General features: G+C 40.7%; 1 protein-coding gene and 1 long non-coding RNA gene across 7 annotated transcripts in view; one reads left to right on the forward strand and one right to left on the reverse strand.

Annotated features, from left to right (window-relative positions):
* The window catches only part of LOC112658993 (uncharacterized), a 33,704-nt gene extending 29,217 nt beyond the window's left edge, over positions 1-4,487 (forward strand). For 4 of the 6 annotated variants that reach the window (XR_004813466.2, XR_003136082.3, XR_004813469.2 and 1 more), the window contains 2 exons: positions 1,388-1,498; positions 2,151-4,486. This is a non-coding gene — a long non-coding RNA (uncharacterized LOC112658993). Of the gene's footprint in view, positions 1-1,387; positions 1,499-2,150 lie in introns of all 6 variants that reach the window. The other 2 variants (XR_004813468.2, XR_004813467.2) reach the window with 2 other exon arrangements.
* CELF2 (CUGBP Elav-like family member 2) overlaps positions 1-14,697 on the reverse strand; it is an 815,728-nt gene that overhangs the window by 645,467 nt on the left and 155,564 nt on the right. The gene's annotated exons all lie outside the window — the stretch shown is intronic.

Here is a 14,697-nt window from a genome sequence, read left to right on the forward strand (position 1 = left end):
CACCTACTTCACAATTTCCCCCTTTGGCCAGTGGGGAAACACCCACAAATAAAAGCAGAGGATGTTTCTAGAAACGATGAAAATGAATAGCTCCATGCAGATGAAGGCCACGTGGAATTGATGCCAATCCCCCAATTTTCCCATAAAACACGGAGCTGCCACCTGCCACCCGCACGAAGAGAGCTGGGTTCTGGTGCCATGTCCCTCGGCCCCTTCCCCAGCCCCTCGCTCTGTACCCCATCTCCCCCACGCTACAACACGGGCTAGTGGTAAACACTGGAGCAGTCACATCCATCTTCATGCATAATTAAGAAATGGATTAGATGCTTTGAAAATGAAGATCGCTGCTGCCGCGCCTTCCGAGACTAGAAAAATTATCCAAATCCAGTATTACTTCCTGAGTTTTGTTTCATGGAATATTTATGATGAGCTGTGATAAAATATTGAACCAGGATGTTCTGACTAGAAACAGGTGCCATCGAGGTGCCGCATCCTTATGTGGCGTTTGCGTGGCACCTGCTTGCCAGGAGCTGTGCGTGGGCCTCGGGTGGCACCGCTGGGTCCGCTGGGCCACGGCAGGTGCGGGAGGTGGAGGCCAGGGGGCAGCCTGTGAGCCCAGTGGCCTGAATGACACAGGCGGGCCCCCTGCCCTGTGACGTCTCTGACTGTGCAATCAGGACCACAGACAGCGCCTGCCTCTCCTGTCCCTCTTGGATTCAGCCCCCATTTCTAGGTCGGACAACTGGCCCTCCTCACAGCCCGGCCTTGGCCCCTTGCCCCCCTTCTCGCCCCATTTCACCTCCAGTTGAAACCCTAAGTCTCCCTCAGGGCCTGGCTATGTGGTCTCTTTGCTGGAAGATTTTCTGGCTGACCCTGCTTCCTGACATTTCCTGTCCTTTGAACCCACCGGCTTTGGTCGGTTCTCCCTCCCTCTCTGTCCCCCGTCAATACCCCTATTCTTTCTAGGTGCTCAGAACACTTAGGGGGCCTCAGATACCGCATCTCATAGGAAAAAACAGGGCCAACACAAGCCTTACTATATTATTAGCCAATTCCTCATCGGGGAATTTGCACATTCAAAAGGGAATAAGAGGTCAAGCACCCCAGGATCCCACCCCAAGGGACTAGGAGTGGAACATCTGGAGAGATCTGAGTGCACACTCCCTCCCCCCCCCCCCATCACACACACATGAGAGTAAACAGACTCTGGGAAGCTGGTGTGTGGACATCAGTCCCAGCCAGCAAGGCCCAAAGCCAGAAACAGGCCTCAGTTACTGTGCTGCATGGCATTCATTCTTTTGGCCTCTCAGATTGGAGCTCCCCCAGTAAGGGAAAGCAAGTTTTATTTCATTATTTTTTAAAATTTTTTATATTATTTTCCATTAAGCCTTTCTCCCACTTAGAAAGAAATGTGCTGAGTGCCTGTTGTGGGCCAGGCATCTGCAAGACACAGGAGATACGCAGTGAATAAGCAAGTCATTTCTTAATCACGATTATGGTGAGTGTGGATCGTGAGTGGTGACTGTATTCTGCAGAGAGTAGAGTAAAGGGAGCTTTTGCCTGAAACATCTGCTCAACGAAAGGGGATTCGGGTCACCTGGGTGGCTCAGGGGTTGAGCGTCTGCTATGGCCCAGGGCGTGATCCTGGGGTCCCAGGATCGAGTCCTGTATCGGGCTCCCTGCAGGGAGCCTGCTTCTCCCTCTGCCTGTGTCTCTGCCTCTCTCTCTGTGTCTCTCATGAATAAATAAATAAAATCTTAAAAAAACACACACACAAGAGGGGATTGTTGCTAGGAAGAAGAACCTAGAAAAGTGAACCGCAAGGAAGGTGAATGGAGGGAGTAGGTGCTGGTAGACAGAGTAACACAGAAGGAGTGAGCTTGGCGATGACCCAGAGTGGCAAGGCCGCCTCCAGCTCACCCATGATACTTAACACCCAGACGTAGCCGTCACTACAGCAGCATCCTGCAAGAGGGGATTCAATCTTGCAAGCCAATGACATCCCATCCCCACTTAACAAGTCAGCTACATGGCATCCTACTGCTCCGAGAGAATCACTGTGCTTTTGAAAGAGGCCAGCATCCCGGGGAGGTCATTCGCAGCCCTGGCGGGGTATTTGGGGTATTTTCCTTTTTGCTTTGTTTCCACAGCTGCAGGAGGAGGAGGAGGAGAGGAGCTCCTTCTTAGCAGATGGGCTACGTTGACTGAACTTCGCCGTGAAGCACTGTTGTCCCATTTCATCTGCCTGTCACTAGGATTTTTGAGATGATGTGAAAAAGTTGAATTCCATCGGACACATTCAAAATCCTTGCTGATTTGTTGACATTCCCAGTTTTCCAGGTGGCAACAGCGACATATTCCAAGGCACATTTGTCACAAGAGCCCGCTGCACGAGGGCCGAGCAAACAGAGGGGGACCCCGGCAGCTTGTGGGGCCAAGAAAAGGGCTTTTGCGGTTTTGAAATAAAGCAACTCAGCAATCTACAAATATCCCTTGATAGGCAGGTGGCTTCGGTGTCCCCTACCTTGCTCAGGTTGGCGCTACCTCTTAAGAAACCGAGGGACCAGGTGAGGACGAGTTGAGCAGACTTCTTACTGCAGGTGGGCCCTAGGTCCTGGAGTGTGGCACCTGGTGACAGGCTCCTGCCTCCAACCGCAGTGAACACTGAATCCGTAAGACTCCAGCTGACCCTGCTCTGTCTCCAAGCAGATGCTCCGAAGTGCACACACACACACACACACACACACACACAATGCCGTTTCCTAATTGAATCTAAAATGTAAGTGCTTTGCTGTTTAAAAGGACCTTGCTATCTTGATAAGAAAAACTAATGAGATGCCCTTTCCAGAGCCGGTCACACAATAGCCCTAGTGACAAGGACCCCTATCAAGAAATAAAGCAGAAGATAAATGAGATTTTTCTAATATCCATTTCACCCATTGTTCACAAGTGTCAGGCAGTACGGATTCTATTTATCATGGGGTAGGAGAGAGGAGACGTGCTTTTGTAAAGCAAGCCTAAATTGTGGCATCGCATTTTCGGCCATGGGTAAACCTCTTTTGTCACCTGGTAGAAAACAAAAGCAAGGCTTGGGATTGCAGGGCAGAGACTGGAAGGTGTCCACATTTCTGCATTTTTTACCTCAGGGCTGCCAATGCACAAGAAGTGATCATTTGGAAGACAGGGGAGAAAGAGATTATTTCTGACTCTGGACTATAGGAGTCTACTACTTGTAACCCATTAAATTGTCACTGTGTCAAATGTTCAAAATGCAAATGGAGACTAGGAAGTTGTCCCTTAAGACGGATGCAACTTAGATTGTTCAGAAGCTACATTAAGACAAAAAGGTAGATACAGAAGTTCAATTTCAGGTCTAGGAGAAGGTTGGGTATGTTTATAGGAGCTCCCGGTGCTCTTCTCTCTAGAATAGGGACTCCACAGGGTTCAATACCTATGTTGTTCCGTAAGATGCATGATTAATAAACGAGAGCCCTGGACAAAATTATCCGGTAGAAACCAAGGAAAGATTTAAATCTCTGTGGTCCGACTTTGCACAAATTTGCATTTATAAGAATGACATAACTGTCAGTAATCTGACCCTGCAAAGGGCCCACGCAAGTGAGATGCTGAAAGGCTCATATGTCCTGTGCTGTTCAGCATTACAGTGAAGGAAGCCCTGTGATGGTTAAAACATTTTTTAATATTTTACATTTCAAGAGAGAATTTCCTAATCTGCAGACTCAGAGGGCTGTGGCGGCTCCAATTCTCACAACTGCTGTTTACTGCGGATGCAGATGAGGAATGTCCTTGTTCTTTGAGAGGGGGAGCGGCAGCGGGGCTGGCTGAGAGGCAATCCACGTGGAGTGACAGGCCTGCTGGGGGTCTGGGGATCTCAACACGCACCCCTTCCCTGGCTTCCGGGGTCTAAGCAGAGAGGGCGGGCCTCCACCTGCACCCCTGCTGGACCCACTGGGAAAAAGGATGATTTTGAGCCAATGTTAATTTACTCTTCTGGGAACTTTTACTCTTCCCTTTGCTATTTTTAGAGGAAGTCTGCATTTTTAAAATAAGCATTTCTTCTCCAAGATTCTCACATATTTTCATATTATGAGTGCCCTCTAACACTGTAGAGATAAGCATAGGGGGAGGGGGACAACACAAATGCTATCTTCTAACAGATTTTCCTTTTCAAAAGAGCTAAAGAAAATGCACAAAGGATTCATTTGCATTTCAATAAACACTTTCTCTCTCTAGTTGTTTCTGCGCTAGAAAGACATCCTCAGTCTGGCTGTGACATCATTATTTAAAGCAGGCAACCATGCCACACTCTCCATCCGCTCAGTAGTGTCCATTTTAAGGTAATCTGAGTTTGACTTTGGGACTTTGTTGGAGAAAAGATTGATAGAGTGGTATGGACGGTGTGACCTGTCTGAAGTCCCTCTTGCTCCAACACTATAATGACAAAATAACTGGGCAATACTGGTGAAGGAGAGAAACTTGCCTCAGATGATAAATAGGAAAATCAACAATCTCGGGGCTTGTAAATATCCTTGCCAAGGCAAGAGGAATCCCTTCTTTCCGCTCTTCCATCTGTGTCTAGCAGGCTTCCTGTTGTCTTTTCTTATTCCAGGATGGTCTTGGTTGACTACTGAATAAATGAATGAAGAATCAATCATTTGCTGACCACCTACTGTCAGGTCTTTATTAGGCACTCAGAATCAGAAATAAAAGCAGTGTCCTTCCTCTCAAGGGGTTTATGATCTCGTTTGAAAGCTTATTAAAACAAACAGCATGAAAAATTATGATAGCAGATAACATAGAATGCCTCGGGAGAACAAGGAGGGAGACCTACTACAGCCTGAGGGATTCTGAGTTGAGTTTTGATATCTGTTTTAACCCGCTTTTATCCGAAAATGATAATGGGGGTAGGGGTAAGGGATGTGGGAGAGCTAACTGAGATAAAGAGAAATTTGTTTAAAATCTCTTTTGCATTTCACCTGCGGAAAGAAGGAAAAGAATTCTTAGTGTGTTTCTAGACACTGCCAAGTTAAGCATATTATTATGAAGTTTATGTGAAGCATATATTAGGAAGTTTACTTCCTAGGAACAACATGACAAAGTGCTGTATTACTGCCACTTTTACAGACGAGGAAACTGAGACTAAGTCACTTGTCTAAGGTCACTCTAGAAGTGGAGTTACCTATTTAAATCTTGGTCTATCTGTACACAAGGTCTATCATTTTTTTTTCATGAACGCATGGTGCCTCCTAAATAAAAATATTATTGTTGATCAGGTAAGACTATGGAAAGTTGGTGAAATTTCAGATTTTTCTTACTGGAATGTCCAGTAAGGCATGACTATGACTGGTGTACCACAAATTCTCAGTGGCGTAGTTTATATTCTATGCAGAGAGATTCTGAAACTTTTCTTTTTCCCTAAAGAAGGTACATCATACTCATGTAAGTCATTCTGACTTATCACCAGTCAGAATGTCTTTGCTTCTCATAGCTAAGTAGATGGGACTGGGTGGCAGTGGGTAGAGTGCAGAAGAAAAAGAAGAGGGCTGAGGGGTGGAGCCATCCATTGCCATAATTGGGCCAACAGACTTATGCAATGAATAGTGAAAGTAGAAGGAAAGTGAAGCCAAAGATTTTGTATATGTTTAGGCAATTAAATTTCTTTGTTTCTCTGTTTCATAGTTTAGTAAATAATACAAGAATGATAGCAAGATGCATTGATTTATCCACCAAATTGCATTCTGACATCCATTCATTCATTCGTTTGTCAAATATTTATTGAGTGCCTATTATACTAGTCTTAGAAATTCAGAGATACAAGAAATGATTCCTGTCCTCAAGGAACCCATAGAACTGTTAAGACCACCATGTAAATAAGCCACTATATAATCATGTGATCCTTGCCATGATACAGGAAGAAAGAGATTTCTATGGAAGTGTGCAGGACAGACCCAAATCTCTCCTGGCTGTAGGTGGAGAGGAAGGGGATAATGGAAGAAGGCTTACTACAGGGGCATGACAACTGGGGAAGTTCTGATGTATGAGTAAAAGATTTGGGTAGCAAAAGGGGTAGGATGTGGGAGAAAGTATCCCAGCCAAAGGGAACCAACAGTAGGAACAAAGGTGAGAAAGGCAATGATATCTTCATAGAATTGCAAAAATGATTGAAGCCAAGAATTTTTTTTTTTTTTTTTGAAGCCAAGAATTTATTGAATATCTACTATGGTCAAAATACTGTTAGGGCACTAAGATTGTATCTTAGGGCACTAAGATACAATGAAATTTTCACTCTCAACATGTTTAATATCTTATTGGAGAGACAGTTATACATAACGGCGTAAATAAAATAAAATAAAATAAAAAGTAAAATAAAAAAGACATGACAAAAAGTAGTGTTAAAAAGGGGGCGAAAGCAACATGCTCTCAGTACAGGAGAAGCAGTGATTAGTTAAGGGATCTTGAAAGGCTTTTTGGAAGAGATGACATTTGAAATAGGGCTTGAACGAACGATGAACAAGCTTTTAACAGACAGTATCAGAAGAAGATATTCCCAGTAGCAAGGAGAAGGTGCACAAAGACAGGAAGGTGGGACCCTTTCCAGGAATGGAAGCTATTCCTGTGGAATAGAGGACAACACACACAGGACAGGTAGTGACAGATGAACCTGGCCATGTTGACTCCATCCCCTCTCATTGAAAGTCTCACTCTCATTGACTGTCCCTAGGAATCTCATTTGCTTGGTCTAGACAACAGGGGAAGTCCTCATAATTGGAAGCTGACTCTTGGAAAAATCAGTTGCCGAAGTAAAATAAATTCATATTTTAATTTGGTAACTATGAGAAACTGTACAAGAAAAAAAAAACATTATCAAATGTTTACTGGGGACTGCCTAGAGCCCTTTCATCATTGCAATAATATTTTTCAATGATTTTTTTATATATACATATATCAGGGCGATTAAAATCCATTTGCCATAAACATTGTTTGAACAAAGTTGAAGGGAAAGTGGTAAAAAGAAAAAGAGTGAACTTATCATTTGCATCAATGCTTTGTGGAAATAATGATCTCTAACATTTATAAAACTCTCTAAATGTTCATTTTATATTTAGTTTCTTAAAAGGTAGGAACATTTTCAAAAAGACACAAGTCCTATAAATTGTGACCACTATTTCAATACCCAAAGAGGGGAATCTCAAGAGGTATGGTAAGTTTGTGGTACAGCCCAGACCAGAAAATATTCCACAGTATGCCTATGCCACAAGCTGACAATAGTACTAGCTATTAAAAACACTCAAAATGCATAGGCTATTCAATTGCTTAGAAAGAATTTCATAATGTCTGTGCTAATCACACAATCCAGAGCAACTGCACATATATCTAGGATTTATCTTAGTCTGTTTTCTCATGATCATAAAGCCAGAGTCTGGTATTACAAGGTCTCTTTTGGATTTCTCCAGGAGTAAAACCAAGAACCAAAGAGAATCTTTCCATCCACACATGAACCAGCTCTTCAGGCCTTAAAGAGAATTCTATGCTTAAAGAAAGAATTTGGTCCAGAAAGCATAGGGAATTTTGTCCTTTGCCAGTAGGTCCTGACTTGCTCTGAGGCAGATGCTGTAATCAGGCACCTATTTTCACCGTATACTCCTAATAGCAACTTCTTAGTGAGCACCTACTTCCAGAACCTTATGTATCCTAATAGCAATGGATACCCTCCAACATGAGTTAGATGCAATGAGAATTGGCCTCTAGATGGGTATTTCTCTAAAATGTTTCTTTTCTATTAATGTCTCAAGTAGAGAATCTGGAACTGATCTCATTTATGGCATTTATGATCTTCCAGTAGATATTGCACAAATTATTCTACAATTCCACACTCTATTATTGTACCACAACATGACCATTTACCACTCACTTATAAATGAATGAATGGATGGATGAGTGAGTGAATACATGCATTCACATAGGAATTCTTTAATGCAAGAAGTCTTCAGTGGTGAGATTAACTATAGGCTTGGAGTAGAGGATACTTGCAATGAACTTCAGACACAGAAGCCAAGAGGATCCATGGATTTATAGAAGCCTGGGCCCTTCAGTAATCAAGAGTGTAATGATGCTCCTCCAGTTGCAATAATTTGCATAAACGAAAGAAAACAGTATAGTGGGCATTTTATTCTATGTACCATGACAATGATGGCAACATTTTTTACAATATTTAAAACATATTCCACTCTACCCATGTCAGTGCCCTTAATTAAACTGAGTATTTCTCCAGATTCTCTTTTTGATGAACTATTCATAAATTGATCCAGAGGACAGACCACACATAATAACCTTATGATTTTTCTTTTCTTGTTTTTTTAAAGAAGTACAATTTCTATTATTGAACTTTGTAAATATGATGCTTATTTTTAAGACCTCAGAAATTTTACTTACCCTCTCTATTCAGGGTGTGGAATTTAGTGTAGCTGCAATAAAGAGGTTTCTGATGTAAGGGACCAAAATGGGCCAGAGTTTTCTATTCAGAGATCTCATGGCAAGTTCAACTCATTTGAGACTCAGTGATAAATTTAAAGGTGAAATCAGATTTTTCATATAGCCATTGTGATCACAACCCAATGAGGAAGAGCATGTTTCCCAGTTATATTTGCCAGGCGTTCCCTGGGTTGAGGTAGTGAAGCAATGACATATCAGAGTCTGGAAAGCCTTGGGTTCTCTAACTTTTGAGTTGAAGGCTCCCAAGTTCTTCTCTAACCACCTGTTACAAGAGCCAGGGCTAATCTGGATGTTTCTCCCCTGCTTTGAGGAAAATGAAAGGTCAAAGGCAATGCCCACAAGATGTATTATTCTTTCTGTGATGGTCAGGGAGGAAGTATGGTGCTGGGAAAATTGCACTGGCCTGGGATCTAGGAAGATCAGGTGGGGTTCTAGTCCCAGTCTTCAATGAATAAATATGTTATCTTCTGCTGAATATCTCTGCCTGGGATTCTGGGACAATACAGCACATTTTGAGGGGTTATGGTGAATTCCTATGGGATGCAGACTATAATTCAACATTTACAGCTTTCCCTTACTAATTTACCAGAGGTGGGTCATTCATGTGGTACAATAGAGAAAAGTGGATCCTACGGGGGCCAGGACACTGGGTTCCAATGCAAATGCAATTAGCTACAAGCTCTGTGTCTATTGGAACTTTCTGAGACCCGGTTGCCTCATGTACACAACTATCATGGTATCTACCACACTTTCCATCCAGAAAGTCTTTCAATTTGTAGATATTGTTGATGTGTTCCACCTAAATCTCTTCCCTAGAAAGAGGTACATTTTAAAACTCATATCCTAATATGAAAATAACACTTGCTTCTCTTTATCCCAATAATTCCATTGCCACATGTGCAAATGTCTCACAAGTCTGAATTTCCAGAATTTGGTGAACCACACCCCATCATCATCTTGCTTACAGATTATCTTCACAGGGAAGGTCTTTTTGACAATAGATATACTTAAATTATTGACTCTATGATGTTAGGGTAAGGAATCTTAAACAATGAGGATTTCCATTTTCTCAGAAATTGGTAAGAAACTGGCTATTGGGCACCTAATGGGTTATTGCTAGTAAGTATGGATACGACTACCATGTTTGTCCTTGGTGATGGTAGAGGAGGTTGAGGGTGCCATATTTCCATAGCATATTTTTTTTCAACTTAAATTGCTCAATGGAGTAAACACACAATTATTGTGATGCAGCTCACTGACTTTCTCTGAAATGATATACTCTGCTGTAGCATGGGGCTATTAACATAATAGAAATATGAATCTGATTTTAGTGCTGAACTCAAGGCTACTTTAGAATGTAGAAAGAAAAATGTTAATATATGCAGCAGAAGGTATTTTAAATAAATATCTGTCATATATAGTTAAACTTGTGCTTCTCTGGTGTTAATTATGGCACAATCAGAAGAGAATAGAGAGGAAGATATTTATTGCAGGTTGAAAAGCCAAATATTAGCTCTGTGACAAAGTAAGTCAAATGAAGTAGCAATTATATATTGTTTTGATCATGGAGGGAATTCTTTAAAACAGATATTTTCTTGTGTATATGTTATTGATCAAAAGGGAATAATTCAAATAAAAACTTTGACTAATTGGCCATTAAGATGGTATTTTTGAAGTGTTAAAACTCCATTCTTTTAGGTTCTTTGCTGTATTTCTTATGTGAAAAATATTCCCACTCGATAATCATTCCTTCAGGGTACTTGTCATATATATTTCTGTTTCAATGGACCCAAAGAGGCCCAAGGAAAAAGGAAAAAAATGTTTCAAATAAATAATAGGCATTCTTAAAACATTAGTTTTCAGAAATTATATTATCATAGTCACCACGCTGACCCCTAAGAAGGAAGGACCTAGAGGTCACATGGATAGTATCTGTTAACCAACTAAGTAACTACCTTGTTGTGGGCAGAATCTGAAGAAAATAATGTCTAAAAATCTTTTCATAGGCATGTAGAATCTCTCCTACATAAACATTTTTTATTTTGCTAATTATTTAGAGAGAACTTGGACATGTTTATTTCTCATGTTGTGGCTTCTGAGGAGAACAGATGGAGAGGTAAAACTATATGTATGTATACACATACATTCATTCCCCCTCTACACATATCTCTCTTTTTTAAAAAAAGATTTTATTTATTTATTCATTAGAGACAGAGAGAGAGAGAGAGAGAGAGAGAGAGCGGCAGAGACAGAGGCAGAGGGGGAAGCAGGCTCCATACAGGGAGCCTGATGTGGGACTCGATCCTGGGACTCCGGGATCATGCCCTGGGCCAAAGGCAGGTGCTCAACCACTGAGCCACCCAGGCTTCCCTCTACACATATCTCTTAAAAACAAAGATTTTATATAACTCACAGTGCTTAAAGGAAGAACGTCTGTCTCCTTCCCTAAGATGTACAGAGTTAATCTAGAATTAAAGGAATAAAACACCAAAGAAAAATTCAAAGAGATAAACCCTGCCGTGGGATAAGATTAGAATGTGGAGTGGCCCCCTGGAAGAAACATTGATGAACCAGTACATGGGACCTCCCACAGAGGAAGGGAAATGGGCTTGGAATGATTATTCTGATATGTTTGAGAACTGGACTTTAATAAGGATTCCTTTTAGCAAGATCTGAAATGAGTTTTTGAATCATTCACATGTAATTTTTTTTTTTTTTTTTTTTTTTTACTTGCAGGATGAGAAATAAATGAAGGAGCTACTTCCACTCGGGGCAACTGGACAATTTGCGAACTTGGTCAAAGGAATCAAGGGAGAAGTCACATTGCATTGCACCGGAACGATCTCCACTTCCAGGAATACAGTAGTAGGATTGCTCTGCTTTGCCTCTTGGATCAGAGTGGGGTGTGTCACTTGCTTTGAACAATGGAATGTAAGCAGAAGGGAAACATGTGCCTACTAGTTTAATTGCTGACACACAGGTCTTTGTTCATCACTTCTGCTCTGTGGTCTTCAGGGAAGCACATGCTAATACGAAGGTGCTGTAAGGGTTACCTGGAATGCTCACCTGACACATGGAGGGTCACTGTCCTGGAGGATCACCTGGATCCACAGAAGACTTTGGCTGGGCAAGAAATGTACTTTGGTTGTGCTAAATGTCTAAGAATTTGAAGATGTTTACTACCGCAGCTTAACCTAGCTTATCCTAATAGAAGCTAAAACCCCAATTAAGAAGGGATATTTGCAGTTGGGATGTTATTTACTTGCAAAATACAGAAAAATCAGTTGACAAAGTACTACAAGCAGTATAATAATTCAGTAAACTGTCTATTGAGAAATTGATATGCAGAATGAAGAGCCTTCATACATATGGCCAACCATAAATATAAAAGTATGGTAGAAGAAAAATCTCTATTTCCAATCACAGCCCCAAATTGAAAACATACCTATGAATATAATTAATGAGGCATGCACATAATATATATAAAGAAAAATTTAAAACATTTCTAAAGAACTCAAAAGAAAACTTGAATGAATATAAAAACACGTCAAGTTCTTGGCTAGGAAGACATGGCATCATAAATATCTAAGAATCTTCTTAGGTTAATTTGAAAATTCTCTGTGATGCAATTGAAATGGCAAGATAAGCTTATTTCAGAGTACATAATGTAAAATAAAAAGCAAGAAATCCGGGGAAATTTGAGGAAAGCAGAGAAACAGAAAATATGCTGGCTAGGACTTACTAAAATGTATTACAAAGCTATGATAACTAAAAACTGGTGATTCTGGCAATTGAATAGGAAGACAGAGAGTTGGAACAGAGTTTAGAAATTTAGAAATAAGCCCAAATACATATAAAGTTTTATTATATGATAAAATGGTATTTGAAATCGGTGGGAAAAGAGGTAATAGTTATTAAGCAACAGATGGAGAGGTGTATCATGCAAATATCACATCTTTACCTCACTACTTACACAAATACACACGGTAGAGAAGTCTAACTGTTGGAGGTTAAACAAATCTAAAGTCATTAAGATACTAGAAAAACCAATAATCTCCGAGTTAGAAAATTCTTTCTAATGTAACACAAAGCCTAGAAGATCTAAAAGATTGAAATGAAAAATCTAGTTACATAAAAATAAAAACATTTTCTATGTGACCAAAAAAAAAAAAAAAAAAAAACAACCCACCAACCCAAATACAAAGGTACATGAGAAACTATATAGAAGGTTTGTAACCCATAAGATAGTTAATGTCCTTTTTTTATTTTATTTTTATTTTTATTTTTTTTAATTTTTAAAGATTTTTTATTTATTTATTCACAGAGACACAGAGAGAATGAGAGGCAGAGACACAGGCAGAGGGAGAAGCAGGCTCCATGCAGAGAGCCTGACATGGGACTCGATCCAGGGTCTCCAGGAGCACGCCCTGGACTGCAGGCGGCACTAAACCACTGCACTACCGGGGCTGCCCATAGTTAATGTCCTTAATGTAAAAAGATACCAATTAATATAAGCAATTCAGTAGAAACATGAGCAATGGATATGAAATAAAGCACATATGAGGGAACAGAAACATACAAAAAGATACCAGGCCAGAGAAAAGTAAGCAAACACTACATTGCAAGATCATTATCACAGATGAGCAAAGATTGAAGCAGCCTATGAATGGTGTGGATGAAGATGCAGGGAGAGAGGAACTCACCCGTATTTCTGGTGGTGTAACTATTAAAATGTCTGAGAATAATTTAGCAGGGTCTATCTACTCTTAAAAAAAATCCCCAGAGTTTTTGAACTATTATTTTACCTTCCTTAAATTTGTCTTATACACTCATGCAAGTATGAAATGAATAGGGCTCAAGTATAAGCTCCCAAAATAGGTTCTGTAATAATGAATAATATTAATGATAATAATAAAGACTGAAGAATGATTTCAAGATCATAAGAGAGAATGAATTTAAAAGAAAAGCATGGGACCCCCATACACTAGACTATTATGTAGCTTTTATAAAGAATGAGAAGAGAAGTCTTCATGACTCACACGGAGTGAGCTACAAGCTATATTGGGAAGTGAGAAATGCAGCACTCAGGTTCAGAACCCAATATTGGTATATATTTGTCCCTTTGAATGTGCACAGTATAATTCCAGAAAAATATTCTAGAGCCCTGGCAGTCATGCTTGCCTATCGAGACAGGAACTGGAATACATGGTTCAGAGTTAGGAAGAAGGTTTCCTTTCTACCTTATGAATTCCATACTTAGGACTTCCTTTCTACCTTATGAATTTCATCACATCTTCGTTACCTTCTAAAATATTTGGAATAATCAGACACATCTAAACCAAAAGGAGGTTTAGAGATTTTAGAAAGAGTGCAGATTTATGACAGATTAGCAATTCTAACAGAGCTACAAGAGACAGATTGTACCTGAGGGCTGACTATTCTCAGTGATCCAACTGCCAGATGGCCCGGCATGTTCACTGTATTCACCTTTCACCTTTCCTAGAAGACCCAGATGATCTACCCTTCCATAGAGTAGAAGCTAATACCTTTTTTTTTTTTAATTTTTAGGGAGAATTTAGAAATGGAGTTGTGCCTGCAGAATCTATAAGATGAGGCTTCTAGAACTACCTGGGAACATCAAAGAAATCACTGGATGAGCCAGGTGGTTACTTACGAGGTTAGACAGGGAATCTAAAACCCATTTCATTCCTCGATGTACCCCCCGCTTTGTGCCTGTGTCTCTGAGAAAGAAGAAGCCACCATCTGCCTTGCTCCTGTGTGTGGAAGGTATGGATCAGATTCATGTCTTCAAAAAAAATAACCAAAACACAAAAATGATAACTTCTCCGCTTTGTTTTTAGTTATGAGAAGATAGCTTAAACCACTGTGGCATTTGAAAATAAAGCAGAAGGGGAGAGCTGGAATGGGGATGGGTTGGGATGTGGGAGCAAAGAACTAACGGGAACACCTGCCGTGTGGTGGGCACTGTGCTAAGTACTTCCCATGGATTTTTCACGTATTCCTTATGATGCTAAGAGGTATGTGCTAGTGATATCATTTTATGTGTGAAGACAAGTGCAGCCTTGCAGCCGGTAAGAAGCGAACCAGGTTCCCAACCCCAGAGCATTATTGGGTATCTTCGTTCAATGCCTTCTCATTTTCTGATCTCACATTTTGGGGAAC

Source organism: Canis lupus, chromosome 2 (assembly GCF_003254725.2).
Source record: "Canis lupus dingo isolate Sandy chromosome 2, ASM325472v2, whole genome shotgun sequence".
Lineage (NCBI taxonomy): Eukaryota > Metazoa > Chordata > Mammalia > Carnivora > Canidae > Canis > Canis lupus.